Raw genomic sequence first — 23,872 nt, 5'->3', positions numbered from 1 at the left:
TCAACCGGACTGCGTTCATCATTCACACCAACAGGTTCTTCCTCTCCTTTTATTTTTGAACTCAGGGGGGCCCACGTGGGGCTCAGCATGGGGGGGCCCACGAACACCATTCTGTTGGTGCCCCAGGGTACTGGGATATACATCTGGTCTTTTTGTGGGTTAAACCCAATTGGTCATCTGTATAATTGTATTTATTGTATTATTTTTATTAAATTGTAATTCTGATTTATAATCTCTTTTGAGTTGGGTTAATTTCTCCTGCCTGTTTGCCTTTAAACCAGCACAAATATATGTTGGATTTTTGACCTTAGCAATTATATCCTCTGCTGAAGCAGCTTAGCGTCCAGAACCCTCTCTAATAATACACCAAAGAGGGACCTTTTCAGGTACTACACAATTACTCCAGTATTTGAACTTAAAGGCCACTTAGTGATGCCTTTATTTTAAGGACAAGGTAAAAAGTATGTTTCCTCAATCTCTATTTCATGGTAAGTGATACATAAAACCAGCATTTGGCTAAAATGTACAGTTATTTGTATTAAACTGAAAAAATTACTTCCTGAACTTAAGTTTAGGAAACGAATTTGGTTTTAGCACTGGTTATTCTGGAAGAATATGTAAAAATTCAGTTTTCCAGGCTCCCTCTGCAATGTATGCGACAGATTAGCTTTGAAACTTATAGGTCACAGTACAGTAAAAAAACTGAACCCAAACCTAAACTTAAATGGAATGGTATAAAAACTGGGTTAACAGGCTAGATACCATTGTTACTATCAACAAATTACCCTATACTATACAGGAGATAATGACAATATCTTAAAAATTTATAGCAGAAGGGGTCAAGGTTAACACAAGTTATGACAAAATTAGTGTTGGATTTGCCAATAATATCCAAGAAATTGATCTGATGCTAGTTGTCCATGAAAATTATTATGAAATAAAAAAGATGAATGGAGCATGCATTATGAAAAAAGTCTGGGTTTCGAAATTTCTGAAAAACGGCCTCCCCCCCGACTTTGTTTCATTCTTTCAGTATGATTTTTAAAGAACTAGGATTTTGGGAAATTCAGAGAAAGATTTATGTATAAAGTTAGTGATCACTGAGTATACTCTGAATCTTCAGGTGGTGTGGGAATAAGTTGCCCCAGCAGCACCTGCACTCAGTAATTAGGATCAAAAAGGAGTGCTCTGGCCTTGACTGGTGTTTTTGATAAAGAGAGTCCTGCATTCTCATAGCAAAAACTATTTTGAATGGTCTGTATAGTAGCGTGTGTTTTTCTCTTGTGACTGAACACAGCCACCATATGATGCAAGGTGAATGTGTGTGATCAAGGCACTGGTTTAGGATGATCCTGGGAATTCCAGTTAACTAAAAGACAAACACCAGCTGCTGCTCATGAAGGAACCCTAATAAAAAGGGAACACTGGAAAGATCGGTGTATATATCCCAAAATCATACTCCATGTCGCAGTTGGGGTGGGAACAACACACAGCTTCAGGAAACCAGGAACTCTTTATTACAGCCAGTGCAGCTACTTTTATACAGTTTTTGGTGACACATGTACACGCACAATTGGTTTCTCAGTAACATAAATAACTCACAATTGGACATACATCCGCACATGTCTAATAACAATGAGTCAGCATTCCTGACAGGAAATCTATTCTCTGTCACAGTCTTTTCAATCTGTGGCTGACAGTCTGCCAGGCGTAGACGTTCCATCTTCGATTTCTCAGCTACACAGTGACCCCAGAACCATCTGGGCTCTCCCATAATCCCCCTTCTTTTGTATTAAAGAAAATACCAGCATCATCCAATGTGGGGCCTCTTGCAATAGAGACACGGCAATATCAGTAACACAATACGACTACACAAGTAGGCAAAGTAGCAACCCCAACAGTCCTTCTTTCATCAGTTCGCAGTAATGGTATTCCTTCTGCTGATCACTGAACGTATCCATGAATGAGTTCTTTGTGTAACTCGTGCACATGCATTACCCAGTACAGGTCGGACGCAATGAGCAGGTATCCTTCGAGGTCCTTTGTCTCTGGAAACACAAGCATATCCTCTTCCCCATGTTAACAAATCGCAAGGATTTGACCACTGCCCTGTTTGCAAATCTCTCACTCTGACTTTTACCCCAGGGGAAACAGGTGTATATCTATGTAAGGACCCAAAATGGCGGACCATGGGTGGGTCCTACTGGTTTTCTGCAATATTAGCAAAATTGAGCACATAGGTAGCCTTAGCCAGACGAGCTTCAGGAGTCTCACCTGTCATTCTCGCCTTTTGTTTTTGTAATTGATGCTTAAAGGTACCATGTGCTTGCTCTACTATAGCCTGACCCTGAGCGGAGTGAGGAATACCAGTGACATGGGAAACTCCCCACATTTGAAGAAAAGTCTTGACCTGGGAGGAGGCATAAGCAGGACCACTGTCTGTTTTTATTTGGTGTGGAATGCCACACATGGAAAATATTCTCAGCCAATGACGAATAGTATCTCGAGCAGTCTCACTGGTATGGGCAGTAGCCACAATAACAGAGGAAAAGGTATCAATAGAAACATGCACGTATTTCAAGTGACCAGATTCTGCTATATGAGTGACATCAGTTTGCCAAATTTGTAAAGCTTGCAGCCCTCTAGGATTAGTACCATAAAGTGCAGGTACTGACTGACCTTGGCAATCAGGGCATGCAGCTATGATAGAATGAGCCTCAGAATGTGATAGTTGAAATTGCTGTTCTAAGGCTCGCCGGCTTTGATGAAAAAATTGATGCGATGCGATCGCCTGTTGCCGAAGACCAGGCACAGGGCCTAAAGTAACAGCTGAAACAAGGCGATCTGCATGTGCATTGCCAGTGGTCACAAAACCTGTCAGACTGGTGTGACTACGTACATGTAAGACATAATAAGGGTTGAAACGCCTTTGAATTGTTTCCTACAGCAGACGAAGAACTCTGAATAAAAGAGGATTCGACACCTCTTGGAGCACTGCTTTGTCCAATCGTTGAACTAAGCTGGCTACATATGCAGAATCTGTAACAACATTAGCTGCACAAGGAAAATGTTGAAATGCTACAGTAACTGTGCATAGTTCAACTACCTGAGGTGAATCATTCTGGGATTCATTGATGACCATCGTACCAGGTCACAGCTGCTTTTTCTGTTTTTTCAGATCCATCTGTAAATACAGTGGATCCAGACACAGATGTGCTGCTAGAAAGGAGCTTCTGTCCAATAGAAACCTGATTTACACAAAGGGTGAGATGGCAGATGGTAACTGATAGTGCCTGTATAGTTAGTTAATGCCACTTGCAAAGTGGAACTGTTAGTCAAACACCATTCGAAATAATTGAATTGCACAGGTACCACTATGGCTTCAGGATCACGTGCCATAAGTTCTGTGCAGTGGAAAAGTGCCTTAATTAACTGTGCCAAGAGCTCAAACAGACCAGGAGCGGTCTTCTTGGCGTGAACTGACAAGAAAAGCCATTCCAATGCATGCAAGAGGTCAACTCAATCAGGGTTCCACTGTGCAATCATGGCAAACGGTACCAAGTTCTCAATCAGGATAAAGACCTGGATTGCAACATTGGTATCAGTTTGCCACACATGCTTTGTTTGAATTTACTGTTCCGCTAAAGCAATGGTCTGTTTAGCTTTTGGAGTCAAATTTCTAGGGGCTTGAAGATCAGAATCCCCCCTGAAGAGATCTGTCAAAGGTTGAATTTGGGATGTGATCAATCCAAGGTAAGGATGTAGCCAATTGACCGTACCAGCCGATTTTTGTACATCATTCAAATGTTTTATGTCTTGTGGGAGGAATATGATTGATGTGTGAGCAATTCATATTGTGTGTTGTAGTTTTATAAACTTTTATAAGCTTTTATATAGTTTTATAAGTACTATAAGTTTTAAGTGCCAAGATGGCTGCGAGTCTCTTTGCTAGAACAAAAGGAAATCAGTGCCAAGAAGAAGGTGGAGTTTGATAAAGTAAATAATTGCCTTGTTACCTGTTAATAACCAATTATAAATGTATTTGTAATGCATATTTATGTCTGGACATAACTGGTAACCAATTATGTCCTTCTTGTCACAAGACCTTGTTTACAGATACTATAAAAACTCTGAGCTATCCTAATAAATTGGACATATTGTGGATCTTAGAGGTCGTGTACTTATGTCTCGGAGCCTCTCCATCAACAATGTCTGTATTCAATTGAAGGGCTCGTGGTTGACCAGTACGTTGAAGTACTTTCATGCCAAGGTAAAACCATGGCTGAACATGCTATACTTTCTCTGGAGCCACAACTAAACCATACTGCTTTTAAGGAGCATGGGTGTCAGACTCCATGAGAGACAGCATTTCACTGGAAGGAGCTGCTAAAAAGATGTCATCCATATAGTGATAGCAGTATCCTTCAGGATGTTTGTCTCAAACAGGGCTCAAGGCTTGTGCTACAAACCATTGACAGATGGTAGCTGAATTCTTCATTCCCTGTGGGAGAAGATTCCAGTGAAAACATTTAGAAGGTTCAGCATGGTTCACAGAAGGAACAGTAAAAGCAAACTTCTTCTTGTCGTCAGCATGTAAAGGAATGGTGAAAAAACAATCTTTTAGGTCTATGATGATAATAGGCCTATTCATGGGAATCATTGTAGGTGAGGGCAACCCTGGCTGCAATGCACCCATTGTTGCCATCACCTCATTGATTCTGTGTAGATCTTGTAACATTCTCCATTTCCCTGATTTTTTTCTTGATGACAAATACAGGAGTATTCCAAGGACTATGAGAAGGCTCAATATGACTCATATCTAGTTGTTCCTGAACTAGAGTCTGCGGAGCAGCAACTTTTTCAGCATTGAGGGGCCACTGAATGACCCATACAGGTTTATCTGACAACCTCTTCAAAGCCACTGTGGGTTGTTTTATGCCCTGCAACACAGTGGCCCCCATTAAAAATCCATTGTTATATGGACTCCCCATTGAGCAAGGCAATCTCGTCCCAACAAGTTCAATGGTGCAACAGTCACATAGGGCCGAACGGTGGCTTTTTGGCCCTCTGGGTTGGAAATGAGCACTGGCTTGGCTGCAATGAACCCAGTGGAAACATCTCCCAAACCTGTAACGCTTTGAGAAGCAGAGACCACAGGTCATGAAGCAGGCCAGTCCTTTTGTGTTATTACCATGACATCAGCACCTGTATCCAGCAGTCCAGACACCTTCACGGAAGTGGGAGACACTTGCACCACACTCAGTACGCAGGTCATATGAGGTTGGTTGTTGTTTAATGTCTGAGTCCAATAAACCTGAGATGATCCAGTAGATCTGAATCCTCCTGTGCCTTGAATGACATTCTCAGTTCTGGAAATACAGCTCATAAAAGGCACAAGTTGAACAATGCACATCCCTTTTTCAATATAAAGAGAAGGAGTAGGTGTAGACACCATGGCACATATTTGCTCAGTGTAATCGGCATCAATAACTCCTACATGTACCACGATCCCCTGAATGGTAGAGCTTGACCTACCAATTAATAAGGCACTCAAACCTCTACCAATGGGTCCCCAAGCATACAAAGGAATTTTATGGATCCCCAAAGTGGAAATAGTTACTGCCTCGGAGGTGGATACATCTATCCCAGCTGCTCCCCTTGTCTTTCCTGACAACCAGTCGCATAAACCTGTGATTGCTGGAAGTGTTGGGCAGAGTGGTTGGTCGAGTTGGGCAGGTACTTGTGTCAGAGCGTGCCTTTTTGCCCTCTTCTTCCCATTTCCCGATAACAGACGCCCATCAATATGGTATTTTGAGTGACAAAGTTTTGCAAGATGTCCCTCTTTCCCACATTTAGTACATGTTATCAATGTTTGCTGTGTGGGTGTACTTTTTCTCGACCTCTGGGAGCAGTCAACCCTGAGATGCGCTTTTCATCCACAAGAGAAATATCTATGCTCTTTTGCGGAAATCACAGCCATAGCAGTAGCCAAAGTAGTCATTTTGTGATCCACAGATCCCACATTAGAACATGCTTGAATCGTCATCAAGCGAAGGATCACCAGGCAAAGAATCAATAATTTTCCTACAATCCGCATTAGCATTATCTCTGGCTAATTGCTTGACTAGGGCCTCACACAGATTAGCATCAAAGACTTGTTTCTCAACCACGGTCAACAACTTTTCGACAAATGGCAAAAAACGTTCCCCAATATTCTGCCTAATTGAGGCATACCTAGCTTTAGGAGCAGATAATTCAGCAGCACGTAAAATAGCTTCCATGCCGATGCTTTTGATCTGTTCTAATACTAGGGGATGCCATTGTGCTTGATGTTGTGGGTTAGAAAATTGTCCTGTGTCAGTTAGGACATCACTTCCATTTCCATATATGGGGTCATCTTGGGGCCATTGTAAATTTTTCACCCCTTGGGCATTGGCTCACTTAGTCCAAGTGGACTGGAAGATACAAAATTGAACTGGGGGAAAAATAATTTGTGCGATCACTTGAATATCATATGGAGTCAATTCATCCATAGGTAATAATCTTTATATTCGTATGGTCGCTGGAGAATTTGGACCATATTGTACTGCACATCTCTGCAACTCCTCTACTACCTTCCAGGAAAATGGATGATATTCATGAGGCTGTCTGGTAGCAGGATCTCCCCTTACTACTGCGAAAGCCATGGGTGTGTCACTGGACACAGTCACCCTCTGCTGGGAAGGATTCTCTAATGGGGTATCAATAATTTCTGCTAACTCCCAATTCTCATACTCCAGTGCCTGGGCTTTTATTTTCTACCAAAAGGCTATGGGATTATGAGGCTTTACAATAACCTGAGCAGGAGGCAATCTCCATTCTCAAGGATATTTGCAATGAGCCTTACTGCCTTGCACTTTTTTCCATCTAACTTGACGTGGGACACTTTCTTCATATGTTTCTCCCTCACTCTCCTCTGACTTGCTGTCAGATTCTGACAGCAGAGGCACAGAGGGCAGATGCCATTTGCCAATTTTTGTTTTGTTATCTTTGACGTGCTTAACTTTTACAGAGGAGGATTTCGCTAATTCTTGTGGCATTTTATAAGGCCTATTTTTAATTATGGGAATGCAGGGCCTAAATGGTTCGTCTGAATCATCACAAACTATCCCCTTTTTGGCAGAATAAGACCTCTTTTCCCTCAAAAGCTTTATCTCCTTCTCCCTAGAAAGGGGAGGAGGCAAAGTCAAGGGAACTCCGCTCTCAGGAGGACTAAGCAGAGCAGCAGGCTCAAGAGGAGGAGCAGAGGGAGTTGCATTAGAGGTAGAAGGAGCTACAGCAGGAGGAGAAGAGGATGCAGGAGGAGCAGTAGGAGTTACAGCAATCGGATTCTCTGAAACTTCTCCAGATAGAGGAACAGGGATTTGAATTATTTCAGGTACTTTTGACTTCTTAAAATCTTTCAGTGTTTCAAAAAGCAAGTGCCAGTTAGTAACTCCATGGCTCCCTTGTCACCGTGTGTGGAACTATCAAACAGGCATTTACCCAATTCATCCCACACAGATATACTGAAAGCAATTTCAGAAGTCTTCTAGTAACCTTGGTCTCTGCTCCATTTTAGCATTTTTTGCAGGGTATCTAACTTGGTTCCACGTTCTTGCAAGATGAGTTTCCACATCTGGATTATAGCCTCATCTTCCTTGCTAAATGTGGAACCCATTTCTCTAGGTGACTCACCTTAAACCAGCTGTCTAATTATCAGGCCGGCCCCTTGGTGACTACACCGTTGCTCTCAAAGCTTCACCTAGAGCTCCACCCCCAGACAACAATCGCGAACCATCTCTTTGTCCTCACAGGGACATGCAAATCTACTTTACTAGATTGCTTCAGGAGTTACTTACGCAAAATACAAGCAGAGCAACAAAAAAATGAAGCTGAACGGTAGTTTGAATGTTGGCTGCAGTAACCAAGAGCTGACAAAGGCCGGTTGCCAGGCAACGCAAGATTTTGCAACAGTCTGAACCAAGCAGGGGGGCGAACAGCGCTCATGCAGCAGAACAGCGTCTCCCGGAGGTGGCGGTATCGGCCGGCAGCGGGGCAGGGACCCCACTCTGCGGGGATGAGCCGGGGCAGTGCCAAACGGTGGTCTCAAAGTCTGGGCAGGAGCAGTGGTAGCAAATTTGCCTGCCCAGCAGCTGCAAGAGAGATGGAGCCGGGGCTGCTCCAGAACGGGCGGCACTGCTGAGTCAGGGCTCTCTCAGGGTGCGGTCTCAGCTGCTGCACGCATGGCTAGGGGTGCCCAGTGAGACCAGAGGGACACAAACTGGGCGAGTGCCGGTCCAGGTCAGTGGAAAGCTGCACAGAGCCGCGATTTCAGGAGTGGGGGCTGCACAGTTTGCCTAAAGCGGCACACAGTTTACGTATGGCTGCAGCGGCAAAGTGGAGCGGGGTCACTATCTGGCGTGGAGCGGGGCCACACTGTGGGAGAGCGGGCACTGGAGCAGCAGCTGAGCGAAGTGGGACGTGTTGCCTGCAGGGTTACGTGCGTACACTTAGGCACAGCAAAAGCGATGAATGCAACAGCAAAAGAGCCTCAGCAGTGAAGAGGAAAGCGCAGCGGCTTATGGTCTCTTGAGCCTAGAAGCGGTGGGATGGATCGGGGGGGCCAGCGGCCGTCTGGTCCTCCTGGCGCAGCAGCTGCCCAGTAAATCCCGCCGATGTGTGCTCCAATCGGTTCTTCGTTCGCTTCGGAGTCATCTTGTCTCTTTTCCTTTGCAATCACATCGGTGTCCTCATATGTCACGGTTGGGGTGGGAACAACACACAGCTTCAGGAAACCAGGAACTCTTTATTACAGCCAGTGTAGCTACTTTTATACAGTTTTTGGTGACACATGTACACGCACAATTGGTTTGTCAGTAACATAAATAACTCACAATTGGACATACATCTGCACATGTCTAATAATAATGAGTCAGCATTCCTGACAGGAAATCTATTCTGTGTCACAGTCTTTTCCATCCGTGGCTGATACTCTGCGAGGTGTAGACGTTCCATCTTCAGTTTTTCAGCTACACAGAGACCCCAGAACCAGCTGGGCTCTCCATAGTGGCAGCCTCATTTCTTTCAGCGACCATATTTGCCATAAGGTGGATGTGATTTTATTAATGATTTGTTTAAAAAATTACCAGTTAATAAGAATTAAATTAATTTAAAAAAAAAAAACACAACTGTTTTCAATGTCCATATCAATAATACTGGAACAGGCTCCCCAGGGAAGTGGTCACAGCACCATACCTCTCTGAGTTCAAGAAGCATTTCGATAAAGCTGTCAGGTACATGGTCTGACTCTTGCAGTGTTCTGTGCAGGGCCAGGAGTTGGACTCGATGATCCATGTGGGTCCCTTCCAACTTAGCATAGTCTATGATTCTATGAATACTGGGCCAGAGAGCAACTCCATATTCCTGGATGTAGAGTTTTACTATGTTTGCATCCTGACTTCCTATCTGAGCATGAATTTAGGTGGTGGGAAACCTGTTCCAGTGCCCAACCACCCTCTGGGAAAAAACCTTTTCCTAATAACCTACCTCCTCTAACACTTCCTGCCATTCCCTGGAGTTCTGTCACTGGTTACAAGAGAAGAGATCAGTGCCTGCCCCTTTGCTTCCCCTCATAGACCATGATGAGGTCTCCCCTCAGTCTCCTCTTTGCCAGGCTGAACACACTAAGTGGTCTCAGCTGCTCCTTAAACGGCTTCCCTTCAAGGTGCTTCATCATCTTGGTTGCCCTTCTTTGGACATTCTCTGAGAGTTTAATATCTTTCTTATTTTGTGGTGCCCAAAACTGCACACAATATTCAAGGTGAGGCTGTATCAGTGCAGAGCAGAGCAGGACAATCTCCTCTCTTGTCTGGCTGGTGATGCTTTGCCTGATGCCCCCCAGGACACAGTTGGCCCTCCTGGCTGCATGGGCACTGCTCATATTCAACCTGCCATCTACCAGGACCCCCAGGTCCCTTTCCACAGCACATGCTTTCCAGTATCTCATTCCCCAATCCGTAGGTACATCCAGGGTTGCCATGGCAGGTGCAGAATCTGGCACTTGCCCTTGGTAAACTTTATGTAGTTCTTCATTGCCTGTGAAATAAGCCGACATGGACCCAGTCACTCATGAGACAAGCAACTGAACCAGCTTTATTCAAAACTGCTTATATAGGCAGTTTGAACTGTTACATGTCAGAACATGTGACCTTCTTAATCAATCACAATCAGGCACTCCAATGAGCATGTGCAATGGAGAACTACAATCCCCAGAATGCCTTTTGGCACTCTTCCTGTTTTCAGTTTGTCTACTTAGAGAAGCCTGTAACCAATCAAGAAACTGCAAAAAGTGTTCAGTAGGTCCTTGTAGGACCTTAGCAAAGGATAGGTTACTGTCTCTGTCTGTACTAGGAAGCCTCCACACCACTCTCAAAAACAGTTTCACAATAACCTCATCAATCTCCCATGGGTAGTCAGCTTGGGATCCAGGTGCTGTGTAGGCCCCTTCTCCCACCAGATGATGGCAAATCATACCTGCCTGCAAACCACTCTGATCATTTGCATAAACCACACAGCTCTCCTGAAAGTTCATAAGCCAAATGCTGTATTGTGTCATAGTTAAAACCATTTTCACCAGCATTTTCCAATCGTGAGGAGTAAATACATATGTACTACTCAGGGTCTCCAGGTAAGTGAACATATGTGGTGAGGAAATACTGCTTTCTTTAACTATTTGCCTCAGGTCCGTAGTCACCTCATATGGTAAGCTTTGGAACTGAGGGTTATAGCGATTGAAGGCACAGATTCCTTTCTGGTGGTACAAGCGGAGACCTTTACTTTAACAATTCATATGCTTATATATTCTAGGCATAACAATTTGTGATTGTTCACTGATGCTTACTTTCCTAAGCTACATAATTCAGCACATGCCTTAGCACATACAAATAGCTACAGTACTTAGCAACCAAGGTCGTTTTTTCAAGGTTCCCGTATCTTCTCCCATTCCCACTGAAGGCTCTTATTCTTTTGTTCACCATTCCTATGGCTTTCTGCCGACCAATGCAACAACGTCTCCTGTCCCGGATCTGAGGGACGTGACACTGTCCATCTCCATAATTCCCCCTTCTTTGTTTATGAGTAAAACAGCTTTTAATAACTTGTCTATAGCCCTCTGAATGCACTGCATCAAGTATGGTAAACATATCACAATAAACAGAAATATCCCCACACAGGCTGATCCGATCTTTACCATGGATTTAGCCCATCCTGATATTCCTCAGCTATTCAGCAGGTCTTCAAACCAACTCCAGCCATCTTCAGTTTTCAGCTTTGCAACTCCCTCTTGCAATTGCTGGATGCTTCTGTGAATAGATTCCGAATGATCAGACAAATTCATACAACACATCCCTTCGAATTCCTTGCACCTGTGTCCTCGGGCTAACAATAAAAAGTCAATTGCAGCTGTGTTTTGCAACACAGCACGTCTAATCAAATTAACATCTAAAAGCAATTTGCTTAATGCTTTGCTTGTTGCATTCGTTTGCTTTGCAAACCAACAGGGGTAAATAGTGAAGCAAAAATTCGGGATGTTTTATCCCAATAGGTTACCATATCGTCACAATCAGCAGCAAAGGCATGAGTAAAGCATCGCATGAGTAAAGCATCGCTTTTGTCTTGTCCTAGCAGTGTGCATGTTAATATCAGTAACATTTGGGACTATAAAAGTCAATCGACCAATTGTACAAGGCCCTCCAACTGCATGTGTCAGAATTCCTGGCCATGCCCTGGCCCCACAAAGAAGAAAAATTCCTTTTAGAAAACTGTGAGGTTTGGTTAGACTAACCATCTGAATGGTCTCCATTACTGTGTCATTGCACCACAGTGACTCATTTCTATACGAGTCACTGTAGGCATCAACCTTCTGACTTCAAATTCACTTATTCGTATCCGTGGAATAGTTAACACATTCCAGGCACACAAACTTAAAACAATAGTCAGCTCTTACTGACCCAAGTATGTCTACCTCTTGTGGCTCTATATCAGCAAACCTTTGGGCCACAACAGCTCTCACAACGTAGTGCAGTTTAACACCCAAGTAAATGTCTTACAAACTTCTTGCATTGGCGTGTGTATATGAACCGACATTGCCGTCATCAAACAGCAAGTTGAAACTGACATTTGTCCTTAGCTTTACAAACTGATCGTGATCTATGGGCAACCCTACAAGGCATGTCCTAAAGGGTTCTGTTGGCATGGTTGTAAATAAACAAATGGTGTCTTGGCCTGTGGCATTAGTCAGTGTTACCAGACATTTTGTTGCGGTTGTACTACCCAAACTGTAGTGTTGCCTATTACTACAACAATAAAAGCAGTGTGTACCATTCTCTGCAGACTACCCTGTCCTCTGTTCATCATGGCCTAAGTTTCCAGGCGAATCTTTTGCACACTTTTTAAGTGTCTTTTCTCACTGTTCTTCAGGTACATCCCACTGCTCAGGAACCAACCTTTTCTTCCACACACAAAGGTTACTATCTTAGCTTCAAAAAAGGAGATTCCTTGTGGAATCAAAACCCTTCCTTCAAAAAGATATACAATACCACTTTCTATCACACCACCTACATTGACACAACACTCAAGACAGGTGGCTAGTAGTATGACATTCAAAAGAGGATATGTCAGTAGGCGGATGATTTTCTAACCAGTTGTCCTCCAGACTACGATGTTCCCAATCTAGACCTAACAATTACAATTTCTTGTATAATAGGCTCTGCCTAACACTGGTTCACCAAAAACACTCTGTATCTCCACAGTGGACCCTCACTTTCCCAAAGTCCAAACTGATGCTTTAGGGGCATTCATTGTCTAGTATCCACAACATATTTGGCTGGTCCTCTTCTGAGAGTTGGTCTGAAGGTTTGTATCTGTAAGGTCGTATGCAATGCGCAGGCATCCACTGTGGTCCTTTATCTGTGGAAACACAAGCATAACCTCTATCCCATGTTATTAATGGATATGGGCCTTCCCAAGATCCAGTCTCCAGATTTTTAACCAACACAAGCACTTTTCTGTGCACTGCCTGTCTGTCAGGTGTAATAGATGCAAAATGTCTGCTAAATGGTGTGTTCTGATCATCTAAAAAATTTTAAAAATTTATAACATATAGGGCTTTTCGTAATCTTTCTTGGGGGCTCAGGTACCCTGCTCCCCATTTTTGTGTTTGTAACATACATTTTAGGGTACATTCCACATGCACACATTCCACAATTGCCTGTCCTGTAGGTGAGTGGGGAATACCTGTGACATGTTGTACGCCCCAATCCTGAAAAAAGAACACGGCACCCTGTGACATATATGCTGGACCATTGTCTGTTTTCACCTTTTTTGGAACTCCTAAGGTTGCAAAAGCCAACCAAAAATGCTTAGTTACATCACGGGATTTCTCACCGGTGTAACATGATGCAAATATTGCTCCAGAAAAAGTGTCAATTGAAACATATACAAATTTTAGTCGGCCAAATTTGGCAACATGTGACATCCGATTGCCACAACTCCAGGGCTGCTAAATCTCGGGGGTTAACACCTCCCACCGTGAACCCAGTTGGGAGCCTTTGACAGTCAGGGCATGCAGCCATAATACTGTGTACTTGTACAGCTGTAAGGAAAAAAGGGTGTTTCTGTAGAGCTTTTGCATTCTGGTGAAAAAAAACAAGTGAGATGAGAGCTTGTTCAAATGAGTTTGGTACTACCTGAATTGGTAAGGTCAGTGCATCAGCACATCGATTGCCTTCAACAAGGGGACCAGGTAATGTAGTATGAGCCCTAATGCGAGCAATAAAATGCGGATATGTTCTGGCATTAAGGAGTTGCAAAAGTGTAAACGACAACTGATACAACTGGGGATTAGGTATCTCTTTCAAGTAGGCATTTTCCAAACATCCTACAATACCTGCAACATAAGCAGGATCATAAACAATATTTACAGGAGTATCCCATATTTGAAACATGCATACCACAGCTGCCAGCTCCACTATCTGTGGAGATCCTGAAATCTGTGTAATGTCTGACTCCCATTGGTGCGACTGCAGGTTTTGCCAAACAATGACAGAACGTCTTGTTTGACCAGATCCATCTGTAAAAACTGTTAAGGCATTTAGTGGGATATGACTACATTTTAGAGGGTAATATAAAGCAAATTCTGACTGAAACAGTTTGTGACTTGGAGGGTGGATTTCTACTATCCCTGCAAAATTGACAACGGCAATTTGAAATTCTACAGAATTCTGAAGTAGCCATTGTAACACTTGGGTTGACATGCGTACAGTGATACACAAAGGTTCCTGTCCCATCAATAGCACAAGATGTTGTCTGCCCTTCATGATTAACACAGCAAACATTTCAGGGTTAACACAGTCTTTTGCATTTGATGTGGGAGAAAAACCAATTCAACGATCAAAAGGGGGTCTCTTTGAGTATCACCCTATTGAAACAACAAAGCCTATGGTTGAAACTTGGGATTTAGTATGATAAGGTGGAATGGTAAATCTGGATTACATTGAGAGGCCTGGTGAGTTGCAATGGCTTCTGAAACTTTCATTAAAGCAGCTGTTGCTTCTGTGGTTAATTTTCTGGGAGATAATAAATTTAAATCCCCTTTTAAGAGACTGAAAAAAGGGTAAAGATCCTGATTTGAAATACCTAATAATTGGCAAACCCAATTAATAGCTCCTAAAAGTTTTTGCAAATCATTAAGAGTTGTTATGTCAACTTTAATTTTTACCTGCTGTGGGATGATTTTCTGTTCTGTTATTCTCCAACCCAAATATTGCCAAGGTGCCTTTTGCTGAACTTTCTCAGGTGCCATTTTGCAATCCTGCTTGAGACATATACAGAGTGGCAAAAGAAAGAACCTCTTGGATGCTATTAGATGTTTCTGTAGCAGTAAGGATATCATACAATGGTAAATTATCACATCAGGAAATCGCTTACGTACAGCTTTAGCAACAAACCGCTGACATATGGTAGGGCTGTTTTTCATTCTCTGGGTAACACCACCGAGTGATACTTTTGGGCAGGTTCACTGACATTAACAGATGGGACTGCAAAGGCAAATTTTGGAGCATCTTCTGGATCTAAGGGTATGGTGACAAAACAATCTTTGAGATCTATAATGATCAGATGCCAATCTTGAAGGATCATTGTAGGAGAGGGCATGCCTGGGTGCAAGTATACCATGTCTTCCATGAAGGCATTAATTTTTCGCAAGTCATGCAGGAGCCTCCATTTATGAACCTTTTTTTGGATGACAAGCACAGGAATTCCATGGGCTGGCACAATGTGACCTGCCTGTAATTGTTCAGCCACCAAGGTGTGTAGATGGCACAACTTTTCAAGTGGAAGGGGCCACTGTTCCATCCATACTGGCTCACTGGTTTTCCAGGTTAGCTTCAGGGTGGCCCTTAGAAAAAATTTGACCCAATTTGGGTGCCCCACTGACTCGTACGATCCTGGCCCCACAATGTAATTGGAGTTGACAACACAAATGGCCAAATTAAGGCAACCCTGTACCGGTTCATTAGGATACATGTCCGGAATAAAGACAAGTAAAATAGTCATTCAAACACTATAAAATATCTTTTATTACAGTGAGAGTAAAAAAATCTATTAACAAAGAGAATCAAAGCCTAAAAAAAAATACAAAAAACCTACTTTATCTGTTGGTGTTCATACAATACTATGAACAGCCTCTATTACAGTATTAGCTAATAAAAGGGGAATTAAAGAGATACAATATTATTTAGTAAAAACAGAATTAAAGGGATACAAGAGAAAGGGTATAAAATGTTTGCTTTCTTCGTTGCTTCCTATCAGTAAAAATATTTACTGCATTAACCCCAGGCACCTCTACTGATACCCACTTCAAAAGTTTCTTGAAGTTCTGTGGGCTTAGAGTAGCATTATGCTTTTTCAAAAGTCCTTTCATGAGTCCAAGCACTGATTTATCTTCAGAGGATATATTACTTCCCATCATTCCCCACAGCTCACCTCACTTACTACACAAAGATGATTGCTGCTGGCTCCTGCTTCCTTCCAGCAGCACATACGTTCTGAGGGGCTCACCAGTCAATCCAGGTTAGATCCAAGTCCTCCTCACACGAAGGGCACCAACTGTAGTGACTGAAGGCACGGACTCCATTCTGGTACAAGTGGAGACCTTTATTTTAACAATGCATATGCTTCTATACTCTAGGCATAATAATTTGTGATTGTTCCCTTATGCTTACTTTTCTAAGCTACATAATTCAGCACATGCCTTAGCAGATACGGATAGCTACAGTACTTAGCAACCAATGTCCTTTTTGCAAGGTTCCTGTGTCTTCTTCTCCCATTCCCACAGAAAGCTCTTCTTCTCTTGTTCACTGTCCCACAGCTTTCTGCAATACAACAGTGTCTCCTGTCCTGGATCAGAGGGACATGACACTGTCCATCTCCATAGAGGGTTTTACTGCAGTTGATAAATCACTGGATGTGTTTAAAACTTTCCAATCCCCCACTTGCAATGCCTCCTCCCGGCACCTTTCCCATCTGCGTAGAGATAGACCCACGCTCGAGCATCTGTCCTCTCCCAGAGGGACTACAACCGATCCCTCTCCTGTGTCCTCCATTAGCTCACCACCCACCAGACTGACACACTTGGTGTGAACCTCCTCCGGCAGGGGCATATGAGAAGATGGTCGCACAACCGGGAAGAGACGAGATCTCTCCCACCACGTGGTTGGGACAACATGGCCACACGATAGGAAGAGAAGGGCTTTCTCCCGCCACGCAGCTAGGGCAAAATGGCTGTGGGACTGGAAGAGAAAGCTCTACTTCCTGCTCCTGGCATGGGCAAAATGGCAGTATCCATGTCACAACGCACTCGCTGCACGGTTGCAACTCTACAGTGGCTATACAGTGAGAACCATCTTGCATGCCCTTCCCCATTTCGCAGTAGAAATCCAATAATCGGTCCCCTGTAATTTGCATGATTTGAATCATGCATCTGCTCTCTAGCCCCTCCATGCCTGCGAAAACCTAGCACAGAACTAGAGCTTATGATATTTCCCTCCCATTCTTGGCCACAGGAAAATAGTGCTGAATTCGATAATAAACCTACTCCTTACCATATTTTTTCCTCCTATATGCCCAGTGGTCCCCCTGCCCCCCATCTCAATTCCCAGTTTCTAGGGGATTCATGTGCCTATCAGGGTTTGTGGGGGGGCACAGGAGGGCTAGAATCTGTTTCCGTGGATGGATTTGATTTCTTTTGTGCGATTTTAAGGCATTCATGACTGGTGTCCATGTAGTTAAATTAAGGCTTCCATATCTCCAAACATCATTCTTTCTCTCATTCTCCTTCCAATTTTTTTTTGAAGCAGTCACGCTAAAGGTTCCGACCAGCGGAGATTCCAGTACAGCCACATTCATCCATTTCAATAACCCAACTAGCTTGGTTTTCTTGATTTCTTTCAAATGTCTTCTTAGAAGCAGGCTTAGGGCTTCTGCATTCCTTTCTAATTCACAGGAGTTATTTTTCCCCATCTTGGCTGCTTAGCTGGGACCTGAATGCAGCATTTACTTCTTTTTCTTTATAACTTGACTCTCTTCATGTAGGACTTCTTCCTACCGTCCCAGTCCACACACGTAGGCACCTCTTACATGGAGCTCCTTCTATTATCTTGAATCAGCCTAGGCTATTATCAGTGGATGTCCATCAGCAGCTAACATAGCACTGGTACCTGATGTTCCTGTAATTGTCCCTGATACAGAGCACCATTTGTAAAATAAACCAGCATGAACCCAGTCACTCGTGAGACAAACAACTGAATCAACTTTATTCAAAACAACAAGGGCTGGTATAGGCAGTTTGAACTGTAACACATCACAACATGTGACCTTCTTAAACAATCTCATTCAGGCATTCCAATGACCATGTGCAATGGAGTACTTGGGGACTACAATCCTCAGAACGCCTTTTGGCACTCTTCCTGTAACATGAACTGCTACAATTGCCCAGCCAACATTACATCATCAAACTTAGTTTTAAGCTCAACTATGAAAATGGGATTTGGAAATATTGTAATTTATGTAGTTTGATTCTAAAATATTACTTTATCTATTTATGGTTAAAAAACCAGTACCCTTGACATCTCTGTGTGTTACTTGCTGAATTCTTGAGAGAAGGTGTTGGTAAGACTATATGAATTATGTGGCATAGGATTTTTGTGAATGGTAGATGGATTAATATGAATAATTTATTCTTGACATAGCTACTCATTCAACAGTTAGAAACAATGGCAGAGTGAAAGACAGCATAATCTAATAACATTTTGTTTTAGGTATTCTGGGGCATTCTAACTGAAAGATCACCATTCATAAGGATTTTCTTTATTATAGTTAGGTATCAGTAATACATACTCCAATCCCTAGACCTTTATACTTAAATCCCCTAGGTGGTTATTGCTCTTGAGTTGTATTGTGCATTCTTACAGTGAATAAAATATTTCTTACATAGTATTACATTTAAATGAGCTATTTTATGTGAGATGCAGCACTCAAACCCAGGTACATTCCCATAAAGCAGTCTTTGACCTGCTGCAGTAGCATGGCCTCTGTTATATTCTCTGCTCCTGAGGGAACTCTGAAAAACACAAGACAATTTTAATTAGGTCATTGGTATTCACAGGAGATGCTAAAAACCAGCAAACATTACAGTAAAACTTTAAGACCGTTAGATTGACTGTGGAGTTGTTTGCAGTCCCTGATCTTAAACCCACAGAAATGTTTCTGTTGTTGACCACAGATGAATTTGTTTTGAACATTTCACTGGGAGAATAGTTAAGAAAATTGCTCAGGAAATGATCATGCATAATGATGGTTCTAAGAACAGATTTAAGCACGAAGCTACAATCTGTTGATTTGATGCACATGGTTATCAGCTCTTTTCATGTATTCTCAAGTTTTTTCTAAATTTTTCTCAATTTTCTTCTAAGATTTATTACTGTAATTTGAATCCTTTTTTCTTGCTCTTGAAGAGGTAACATCAAATAAAAGGTAATTTTGACTTTTGAAAGCTCACAAGTAAAATCTCAGATATACTTTGTGTTGCAAATCCTCTGCATGAGAACAAACTCATCTAGTTCATTCAACTGCAGGGTAGTCTCTTGCTGTCCAATCAAGCTTTTTTCCCAAGTACAACAATGGATAGAACTGTATTTATTACTCTTGTGGGAATGTCTTGTGTTTATCATCTTACAGCAGGTCTTGATCACTTCTACTGTCCACTGTTTTTATCTGCAAATCACTTAATCAGATACAGTAGGAAGAAATGCTAGACTGTAATCTCCCCTTCTTAGATAAACTTGAGTATTTTGTAGCTTTGTTGGTATTGCATACATATCCATGTATGCAATATTTTAGAACAACAAGGAACATACCTTTAAATATACAAGTTATTAAGTCAAGGTCTTTGCCTAATTTTCTAAGACTGTTTACTGCACATAAAATTAAATATGTATATACATCTTTGCAGTATTGACTCCTACATCATTAGTATTTGAACAACTTTTTAATACACTTTGCCTCTTTTTTAGAACAATCTCAAATCACAGCTAACTTCAGATCTTTGAACATGATAATGTAGTATTTGGCCAAATGTTTATGTAAGAAAAATCCTACTAGAAATTTCATTATTTTCTGTTTTGATTTTGTATATACCCTGTGTTTAAACTGAGTATACCCTGTAGAAGACTTTAGTATGGATGTTCTTTCTGCTATCTTCCCTGTTCTAGATCTACTGTTAGTACTAGAAAATCCAGTGAAACAACTACTGGAAACTTTTTTAAAGGAGTTTTACAGGTACTCAGCTTTTGATGAAAAGTCTGTAGAGTGATCATCCAGTCTATATATAGTGTATGAAAAATATTAGTTGTCTTAGATACATAAAATGTTTCATACTGTTTCACTTAATGCTGATAATGGTATCACAAAACTTGTGATATACTTTTAAAAAGTATGATGATTACTTCTCTATAATAAACATTTCTGATATTATTCCTATATATTGCTACACTGGGATACATTGCTATATAAACACTGGGATAAAAATGTAGACACCTTTCATTTGGTAGTGCCTTAACACAGATGATCAGTTCTGGACTGCTGGCAAAAAAAAGTAACTGCTGTTGCTTCAAATATCCTTATAATTTTAGGATATTTGATGCAAGTATGATCATTAATCTTATTTTAAGGGCAGTGTCTTTTTTGCTCTAAGTCTGCCTCTTACTGCATTGTTCTGAATGGTTCATTAATTTGATTTATTCCTTTTTCCTATCCAGTATTTGTCTTCTTCACTTCCAGATTTCCTTTGGTAGCAGGAATAGAATTTGGACTCCATCCATACATAGAACCAGGGCACAGAACTGTAGGAGACTCAGTAGAAAATCAAGGACTGTATCTGCAGGAAAGCAAGGTCTACCAACTTGCCATTACCAAATATTTGGCTAATGTAAGTTGTGTTATATTTATTGTTATTATTTGTGCTTGTGAATCAATACAAATTCTGATTGAATGCTGAATTATGACAATATATTGGATTATAATTTGATAATTTTCCTAATTTTTTCTCCATCAGTTTCTAAATTTAATTTCCTGATACTCCTATGTGTCTTTAATTTGGTAGATATTCCTGTCATCCTGTAGAAGATTAGAAAACTCAAACTTGTTTTTAAAATTCTCTTACTTGTCCTCTAGTAAAGGTTCACACACGCAAATACTATTTTTGTATATTCAAATTAAGTATAGCTATTTGCAGTCACAGTCTCTCTGTCTTATTTGCATGCAAAATGTACATGTTCAATCTGAAAGTTATTTAAAAAGGTAGCTCCAAGCAATTTTAACTCACTTTTCAAACGAATAAAAGAAATTCCTACTAAATAAAACTGAACCATTTTATTCCTAATGCTTCTGGAAATTTACAATTCAAAGTAATTTGAAAGTAGGCTTTAAAATGCGTACATTTACAAAAAGGTCATATATGAGAATGGGACTATTTATTTCTCTCAGAAACTTGTTTTTTATAGTCAACTTTTAATCATCCAGTGCACTGGGAATTTGAATACAGCAAATAAAGATATATAATACAGAAAGCAGAAAATATTTGGGCATCAGTCTATGGGAACTTCACACACATTTTCAGAGTATAGCTGAGAAAAGGCAGAAAAGATCTGTGACAGCTTTTGAGTACTGAACTCACTAATCCACGGAGCTGCTACTTTATGAATATGGTAATAATTCCTCAGATAAAATCTACTTCACAGGCTTTTAACAGTTGATCATCTTGGGGTGATTGCTCCTGCAGGCATGTAGGGATGGGTTCCTGAAAGGAACATGAAAATGAAGAAGGCAGAAAAGACTCTTGAGGAGGTCAAACCTGGTTTCGAAATTCTAGTCTCCTTGTAGTGAGGTGGATTAGACATACAGATAGGCTTTAGATTCAGCACATAGGGCTTTCAAGGGACAAAACCTCTCTGATAATGTTTCCTCTTCACCCTCACAAACAGCCTGTGACAAATTTAATTCTGCAAGATATCGGTCTACTGACACAGCCTAGCACTGTCACCATCTGTCTCATTTTCTTTCTTAGCCTCTCAAAGACATTTTATAAACATCCGTAAACATCTGCAGAGAGTGAAGATTAATTGCTCTATCTCCTGAAGACACCAGGGTCAGAAGTTTTATTGCATCTGGTTTTTCATGATTACAAAACTTGGAATGAATTTAAAATAACTTCAACACAAAAAAATTTTTTTATTGTTATTGGAAGAACCTCTTCAACTTTGATATACATGACATTAAAGTGGTATATGTGGACTTTAAGGCCTGACTTATTTGGGCAGGTCTAAGAAGTCCCAGCTAATACTTTATTCTTTACTTGAAAGAAGTTGTTTCTTTCTGAGCACTGTTTGCTTACAGGAAGGGATTAATGTTTATCTAGGGTATTATTTAGGCAACTGCAATACTAACTTAGAGGTCTTCTTTGTAAGGCAATTTCACCCTTTATTCGTAAACCTTACAGACTGAAATACATCCTTCTTATTTCATACCAATAAACCATGCCTTTGTCTCAAGTTTGACATGCTGAAGGAAAAGCTAAAAAATGGAATTTTCTTACAGGCAGTTTAAGGCAATGAGTAAAATCCTTTCAATCATCCATTAAGTTGGTCTGGTTTAGTCAGATAAAACTTTCAAGAAGTGAGGCATTATTCCTTGTCATCTACATTTTTGCATTAAATAAACAGTTTATGGCACGTTCTAATAATGGCTATCTTGCATCTTGTTTAATTTTTCCTACACCCAAAAGACTGTTTACAAAATCCTGTGTCTCACCTTCCAAACTTGCAATGATGGCTCTTACTTAGAATTTGTTGCATTATTGAAAGGAAATGCAGAATATGGTGCCTGGTTTTAAAACCTACTGTACACTGTACAGAGGGACAGAGAAATCACTTAGTAGTAGAAACAATACCAAGTGTGTTCTAATCTCCTCCAGAATAGGATGGGGAAGTCTACCTGACATTCTGTGATAAGTACCTGTTACATACTTTGGATACAAAGAAGGCTGTGAAAAGTGAAGACAGTTAAAACAATTTTCATAGATCTAAATTACGTAAACCATATGAAAGGTCACATGCTCCTAAGAATGGTTCTGGAAAACACCAAAAAGTCCCCCTCAAAGTCCCCCTCATCAGCTAAAAATTTCTGTTTGTAATTTTTCCCAAGTAATTTATAACTCCATGTCTGTAAATGTTTCAAAACTTCTTTTGGAAGTAGATGACTTTGTTTTGTGAAAGTAAGAAGGAAATCAGGTCAAAACCACATAAAAAAACCTAGAAGCACTATTAGCATTTCACAGTTGGGAGCTCTGAGGAATGTAATGCTAAATTAATTTCTGATAAAAGTAGTTGTCTCAAAGTCCAGTGAAAAACAGAAGTTCCTCATTTTCCTCCTAAACCTCTTCTTTTGCTGTTTTCCCTTAGGTTCGTTGGCTCTTCATCTCTTTATCTATGTACATATGTGTGATTTTTTTCAGCAGAACACAGTCACCTCCCTTGAGCCACTGGCCACACTGCTTTTGATGCAGCCCAGAATACAACTGGCTTTCTGGCTGTAAGTGCACATTGCTGGCTCATGTCCAGCCTCTCATCCACCAGAACCCCCAGTTGTCATGTCTGGCTTCTTATCCATCACAACCCCCAATCCTTCTCCACAGAGCTGCTCTCAATCCATTTATATCACTAATATTTTTCCTTATGACAATTTAAAAGAGAAATATCTCCAGGGTTTTAATCAGATGTATTATTTGATCTACTCTGGTTTTGGTATACTCAGTACTATAATTATAACTTGTTCCTATATACCACATATAAAAAGGCTGAGTAAGCACGTCCCTGAATACTATTGTAATAATTAAATATTACGAGTTTTTAAATAGACAGTGATATTAGCTGCATTTATTTATTTTTTAAGGACCTCACAGGAGGTACTGAAAGCAATCTCATCAAGCTGTTACTGCTTTTTAAATGTTGAAACATTTTTTCTGAGAAGTACACCAAAAATTGTTTTCTAGGAGTTGGATTTATAAAGGATCATGATTAAAACCAGCTTAAGGTATCATATGCAGATCTTGAAGTTTTTCAAGGGAATGGACATTCCAAATAGGGTTTAGCTAGAATTCATTCTATCTAGAAGAAAGAAAATTAGATGCAGGAGAATGGAATTCACAATAGTGACTTGGGGAAACAGCCCCTAGAATGTG

The sequence above is a fragment of the Myiozetetes cayanensis genome, unplaced genomic scaffold (genome assembly GCF_022539395.1).
Source record: "Myiozetetes cayanensis isolate MyiCay16 unplaced genomic scaffold, myiCay2020 scf4, whole genome shotgun sequence".
In the NCBI taxonomy this organism is placed as follows: Eukaryota; Metazoa; Chordata; class Aves; order Passeriformes; family Tyrannidae; genus Myiozetetes; species Myiozetetes cayanensis.
The sequence above is the reverse complement of the archived record's forward strand: the minus strand, read 5'-3'. Positions refer to the sequence as shown.